Source organism: Mastomys coucha, unplaced genomic scaffold, assembly GCF_008632895.1.
Source record: "Mastomys coucha isolate ucsf_1 unplaced genomic scaffold, UCSF_Mcou_1 pScaffold12, whole genome shotgun sequence".
In the NCBI taxonomy this organism is placed as follows: domain Eukaryota; kingdom Metazoa; phylum Chordata; class Mammalia; order Rodentia; family Muridae; genus Mastomys; species Mastomys coucha.
This window is the reverse complement of record NW_022196894.1, coordinates 36,982,600-36,989,700: the sequence shown is the minus strand read 5'-3', so window position 1 is coordinate 36,989,700 and position 7,101 is coordinate 36,982,600. Positions and strand designations below refer to the sequence as shown.

At 43.6% G+C, this 7,101-nt stretch overlaps 1 long non-coding RNA gene across 1 annotated transcript in view; it reads left to right on the top strand.

Annotated features, from left to right (window-relative positions):
- The window catches only part of LOC116086409, an 854-nt gene extending 671 nt beyond the window's left edge, over positions 1-183 (top strand). Inside the window, exon 2 of the long non-coding RNA XR_004116910.1 lies at positions 1-183. This exon is cut by the window's left edge and continues 8 nt beyond it. This is a non-coding gene — a long non-coding RNA (uncharacterized LOC116086409).
- The last annotated feature ends 6,918 nt before the right edge of the window (positions 184-7,101 follow it).

Genomic DNA, 7,101 nt, shown 5'->3' with positions numbered 1-7,101 from the left:
AAACCACGCAGCTGGCTACAATTTGCTCAGGCCACAAGGGGGCAGTGCAACCAAGCTGATCATCTCACCCAAGGGATTACGAACAGACCTAGGAGCGCAGGCAAGCAGCCTGCAGAACTTTTGCCCCGTCCCTAGAGAAGAGTGTCAAAAAGCATGGAGAAGAATAATGTAACAGGTTTGTGGCGAATTGGTTTTCATACCTGTGAAATGAGTTTTCACCCAACAGGGGCACCTCAAAGTTCATCCTGGCTCAGAAATCTGTTTTGATTGAAAACCAAGAGGCAGGGGCCATCTAGATAAATGGATCTTTCTTTGGGTATGGAGGAGCAGAGGGACCTGGAGAATTGGTTTTAGACATATTGATGGTGTGGTGGTCGAGTGGCAAAATAGATATATACCTAGCTGACATTCGGAAAATTGTGCCCAGGGTTCAGAAATGAACAGTGAGAGGTTATAGATGCCACATACCTTGAGAGCTCAACATTCTGTGGCCTCAGTCCAATAATGTATAATATAGTAATATATAGTATAATGTATAGAGGCCTAGGTGCTCCATTCCTGTATCTTCCTAACTCTATTATTACCAAGTGGCAAGGTTCAACTCAAATCAGAATCAAAAAAGGGAATTTAATTGTCTCTTGTATCTGAAGTCTAGACAGCCTTAACCAGTAGAAATGTCATGTAAGGCATACACATTTAAGCATTGGCAATAGGCATATAGTTTTGAAAGTTAAAACAGCAAGATAAAATTGATTTTTTTAACTTATTTAATCCAACATATCCCACCTCATTTCCCTCTTAGTGTGTAATTGGAATCTTAAGACTGTTGGGACGTGTCTTCCACTGTGTTTAAATCTGGAATGCAGAGAAACTTAGTTTAGGCTATGCTGTGGCCTAAACTAAGAAATTCAGTTTTCCCCAAATGCCCTATGTTAAAGATATGGTCCTAGGATACATTTAGGGGGTACAACCTAGTGAAGTGAGTTCGAACACTGGGGATTCACCCTTGGAAGAGCTATTAAGAGCTAGCTCCCACTTCCTGTGATGTGAGCAGTTGCTCTCCAGCATAACTCTCCTACCCTTCCACGCACCTAAAAGTGATGGAGCCCACTGACTGTGCATGGAAACTGTAAGCCAAAGTATGCTTTTTTATTTTCTTGGTCAGTGGTTCCCAACCCGTGGGTCTTTGAGAGTCTCAAATCAGATGTCCTACACACCAGACATTTACATCATGGTTCGTGACAGTAGCAAAGTCACAGGTATGAAGTAGCAATGAAATAATTTTATGCTTGGGTGTCACCACGACATGAGGAATGGTATTAAGGGTTGCAGCATTAGGAAGGTTGAGAACCACTGCTCTATGCTGATATTTTGGCATGGCAACAGAAAGTTGATAGACACAGACCTGGCGGCACTTTGCCTAGTGGCCACGTGTATTGGTGGCAATCACATTGGGCAATACAGAACTAACTCACCAAAAAAAAAGGTGAATCCATGAATCAAACTGTGCAACTGGGATTGTCCCCCTTGTGTCTTTCTTTGTGTTTGGGGATCATCCTTTTTAAAAAGAGCAGATGTAGCTTCATTTGTCAGGGAATATGGCTCCCCCAGGTAATCTAAATTATATTGAGCTTAAAGCTCACAGTCATGGAAGAAAAGAGGTCGGCTACTGGCTGTACTTGGTTCTGCTCATGTCACATGATCCCCGTGAGTCCCCCAAAGATGAAGGGAGTGGAGTCAACCCCAGCCCACATTTTGCTAGTATACAAAGCCTGGCCCTGGCCATAGGCTTCTCTCTGGATCTGAGGATTGAAGGAGCTGGTCAGTCCCACCTGAGGCACACAATCCAGGAATGTGGCTTTTCCAGGGAATAGACATGGCAGGAATCACATATATCCATTTAACTACCACTTACAGGCTTAAACAGCCCCCACACCCAGACTCTACATAGGGCTAGATAGAGTAAGGTAGTTCAGAAAAATCACTTTTAACAGCTGTCTACCCAGTCAGACCTCAAGGACAAGTTCCTCTTTTTCTACCTACGCCATCATCTTTGTGCCAGAGGAATAGAACTCTCACTGGATTTCCACTCCTAAGTCTCCAGGGGCCACATCTCTCCCACATTGATCACTTCCCAGTGTGAGAACATCTAACTCCATTGGGGCCATTGGGACCCTTGGATTTATTTGACTTTGGCCATCCATCCTTTTTTTCCATGCATACATTTGCTTGGGGCTCAGGACTAAGATACACTGGCTCAGCTGTTCCATTCCACTAGCATTGCCTTTATGGGGCAAGTGTAGCCTAACAGTTTTCTCCCAACACTGAACTCCAATACCGATAGCAATGAAATAGTGACCAGCAGGAATCAGAGTACAGAGTCTACAAGCATAGGTTCTGAGGCCATCCTGAAGCAAGTGTTCAAATCCCAGCTCTTGCACCTAGTCACCATGATGCTGGACAAGTTAGTGGATCTTTCTATGCCTTAATTTTAACATATTCAAACTATGGGTGGATTTATCAGGCATGCACTGTAAATTAAACACATAAACATTTGTAAAATGCTTTGTCGGTGGCCTCTAAGTTTGTATTATGGAAGGGAGGACTGGGAAAGGCAGAGCCACGGAGGAGGCTTTTATGCAGTGGCTAGACCGTATGCCAGTATGAGGAAGCTGGTGAGTACAAATCTGCAAAGGCATGTATGATGGGTGGAAGGCTAGTGATCAAGGACCACAAGAGAGTTAAGTGAAAAGGACTTCCTCTGTCTGCTGGTCGCTGTGAGTGCTGGGTCAGAAGAGCATACTGTGGGGAAGAGTGGCAAAGTGGCCCAAGGCAGACAGAAAGCAAGTGTGTTGGTTTGAATATGCTTGGCCCAGGGAGTGGCTTTATTAGAAAGTGTAGCCTTGTTAGAGTGGGTGTGGCCTTGATGGAATGGGTGTGGCCTTGTTGGAGGAAGTATATCTCTGTTGGGGCTGGCTTTGGGGGTCTCCTCCTGTACTCAAGCTCTGCGCTGTATAGAAAAGACAGTCTTCTGTTTGCCTTTGGAAAAAGATGTAGAACTCTCAACTCCTCCTGAACTATGCCTGCCTGGATGCTGCCATGTTCCTACCATAATGATCATGGACTGAACCTCAGAACCTGTAAACCAGCCCCAAATAAATGTTGTCCTTTTATAAGAGTTGCCTTGGTCATGGTGTCTCTTCATAGCAGTGGAAACCCTAAGACAGCAAGGAAAACTGGAAGTCCCAGCAGTCTCTCCTAGTGCATTCACCTACTCAGTGCTAGTGACCCACAGAAGCTGGGTCTTCACAGAAAGGCACGCATGCCTGCCCCAAGATTCAAAGAGGTCAATGAGGGTATAGTGGGGGACAGGACAGAAGCATGTCTGGTAACTGCTGGGCCCGTACAAAGTCAAAACAGATAAACAGGAATAGTGGTACCTGTAACTTCAGCACTCAGGAAGCTGCACACAAGGATTGTGAGTTCGAGGTCAGCTTGGGCTATATGGTGGATGTGTCTTTATTAAAAAATATATATTAGAAAGCAGATAACCAACAATGGCATATAGTGTGATGACCCCAGGATTCTACATACCAGTTTTTCTGTGCACAAAATGTTGTTTTTAACAGAATCACATAAAAATGTGACTGAAAGTTTAAAAGTACTGATGACCCCACAAAAGAAGCTGAGGTCTTCTCCACTGAGTTGCACACATGCCTGGCCCAAGATTCAAAGAGCTTGAAGAGGTTATAGTGAGGACAGGACAGAAGCAGAGAATGTGGCTCAGAGTTCAAAACCATCCTTAGTATTGCGAATGCTACTGCCATGGAGTGCGTGCCTTTTGCAGATTTCCTTTATTGTTAATATTACACACACTTAGCCACATTGCCTAAGGCTGAGCAGGTGTTATGAGCCAGGAAGAGTCAGAGAGGGCTGCTGCTCAGTTGTGATCCCCTGACTTACCCCATTCCAGGGCACCCCATTCTGCTAATCTCTTACCGTGCCACAGGGTGGCAGCATAGTGGACAGTGTGGACACTTAACAATATTTACAAACCAGCTTTCAGTGTGTGGGTTTGCACCAATTAAACAAGAGTTGGCGCTCTGAAATTCTCATGGTAAGCATGTGAGACTGACCACTATTAGGGACCCATACCTCATTTGCTCGTGCAAAACAAAATGAATTTTTAGGAGGATATGTTTGCCTATAACTTGCAGGGAGTGTCACTCTAGAGCTACGGAACTCTGCCAGGGACCAACATTTGAACAAAAGTTTAAAATATATATAATACAATGAAGAGTATGGCCTACATCTTAACAATAAACAAACAATACAGAAAAGGGAAATCACTTACACCACAGGTAGCTGCTGTAAAGTGTTTCTCCCTACCATATACCGTTGACTGCCCAATACTGAGGAAGTACATTTGGAACAACAGCTATATGCCAGTCACAGGGGATGACAGATCATTAAAATGGCCCCTTGGTCTCTCCTGTTTTTAATAATTCCTTAGTCCTTATGACTAGCACCAAGACTTAAGATTATTCCAAGGTAATGTCCCTAGTAGTCCAACATTGTCTCCTCTTCTTGCCTGCTTCACCCTTCTCAGACTCCTGGGCATGGTTAGGTTTGGACAAGCAAATTTCAGGTCTATACAAGAACATATGATGCAGTCATTACATATTTGTCACTTGTCCGTTTCAAAATATTCTTATATCCAGTAACTTCACTTGGAACTGCAAAATAAAAAGAACACCTGCCATCATATTCATTTTAGAGAAGTGGAACCAGGGTAGCTCTGGCAGTCCTCACAAGCTTTGCACCCTCCTCTAAGGCCTTACAGTGTTTGTGAGTCAGAGCTCTATTCTGAGACTTCACCCAAGTGCACCACGCAGTGTTGCTAGTACTATACGTATTTGATTATAGCACACAAATTTAGCACAGAGACAAGAAAGCTTAAAAAAAATAAGTACTCACTCTTTGGTCTAGTGTTTCCCTGGAAAAAGAAACTGTACCAAACGAAAGTGCAAAAACTTATGCACAAAACCCCACCGTGGTGCTATTTGAAATTGTAAAACCTGTATGTGACTGAAGTGTCCTCCCTGGTGAGTTTCTAACAGCCTTTGGACTTAGTGAAAGTGAAATGTAGTATATTATGACACAATGTATATTAGATTTACAGACCAAGCACACACGTGTGCCTTTAGGTAGAAGATAGGTAGAGAAAAGGCTCCGAGAGATAAAACTTATATTGTTTGTATGTATGCAGTGTATGAAGATGTTTGTTCATAGTTGTGGGCACATGTATGTGTGCAGGTGTGTGTGTCTGTTTAATATATGTGTGTGTATGTCTGTCTGTCTGTCTGTCTTTTGGTTTGTCTGTCTCTGAGCCTGTCTCTCTCTGTATGCATCTATCTGTCTTTGTCTCTCTGTTGCTGTAGGTATGTAAGTATGTGTGAGTGTGTCTGTCTCTATGTGTGTATCTGTTTCTGTGTCTGTCTGCCTATCTCTTTGTCTCTGTTTCTGTCTGTCTGTCTGTCTGTCTCTGTCTGTCTCTCGGCATGTGTGTCTGTCTATGTGTCTGTGCCTGTCTCTTTGTCTCAGTCTCTGTCAGTCTGTCTCTGTCTCTCTGTCTGTCTGTCTCTGTCTCTGTCGGTGTGAGTGTGTGTGTGTGTGTGTGTGTGTGTGTGTGTGTGTGTGTGTCTGTGTCTCTGTGTAGTAGGAGTCTTTCTCCATCACTCTCTGTCTTATTCCTTGAGCCAGGATCTCTCAGTCGAACCCAGAGCTCACTGATGTGGCTAGTCTTACCTCTTGCTCTAATGATTCTGTCCCTGCCTGCTGACCTCTGCAATTACAAGTGGGCCACCATAACCACCCAACATTTTAGTGGGGTCTGGAAATGCAAACTCCAGTCATCATACTTGGATAGTAAGCCTTATAAACTAAGCCTACCTTCACAGAGCTATTTTATTTTTTAAAGTAGTCTCTGCAACATACTAAAAAACCTCCCACTTGGTACCATTGAAAGCCACAGTTTGAAAAGGAAAAAAAGGTTACATTAAGCTATGATTACAATATAATGAAATATTCCTTAGCTACAAAAATATTTGAAATAATAATTCCATGAAATATTAATGTGTTATTATAACAATCAAAATAAAAAATTGTCTCTAGAGCCTGGTTTTAGTGTTTTTTAACTTGGGATGGTTTTCTGAGGTTATTCTAAAAAGACAGAGTGCTTCAGTGTGCCTTGTGTTTCTCTGTTGCAATTTATTGCAGGGAGCAGATGAGGAAGAGCCTAAGATGCCAACAGACTGAGAGTCCAGGGTGATCCTATGTTCATCATGTAGTCATTCTTTTCTCTTGTTTGTTTGTTTGTTTGTTTGTTTCAAGACAGGGTTTCTCTGTGTAGCCCTGGCTGTCCAGGAACTCACTCTGTAGACCAGGCTGGCTTCGAACTCAGAAATCCGCCTGCCTCTCCCAAGTGCTGGGATTAAAGGCGTGTGCCACCACTGCCCGGCTCATTCTATTCTTTATTGTAGATAAATATATGTTCTCTGTGTTCACTCTGAAAAAGTGGCCCTCACCTATCAGGAGAATGCAAACATCTCAACAAATTAAGAGACCTGCATTGTAGATGATGAACACAGGATGTGCTGTGGGATCAGATAGGAGGGAAGGAAGTTCTGTTAGAAGGTGATTCCCAAACTGAGATTAAGACTCTGTTTAGCCCAAGAGGTCCAGGATGGAAAGAAGAGCTTTCCTGGTGGAGGACTGAATGCTGGGCCACCTAGGAGGTCCTGGAAAGAAGAGCTTTCCTGGTGGAGGGCTGAATGCTGGGCCACCTATGAGATCCCAGAAAGAAGAGCTTTCCTGGTGGAGGACTGAATGCTGGGCCACCTAGGAGGTCCCAGTAGATTGGAGTTAAAGGTAGAGTGGGAGCAGAGCTGAACAGTAAAGCTGGAAAATTAAGCATGGGCCTGTTGTGCTTGCCAGTAAGCACACATTTTACAGCTCTAAAAGCTACAGTGCCTATACCACACATACCCCTCCCCCAGTAACATTGATGATTTGGCCTTTGGTGAGAACCATTGCTATTTA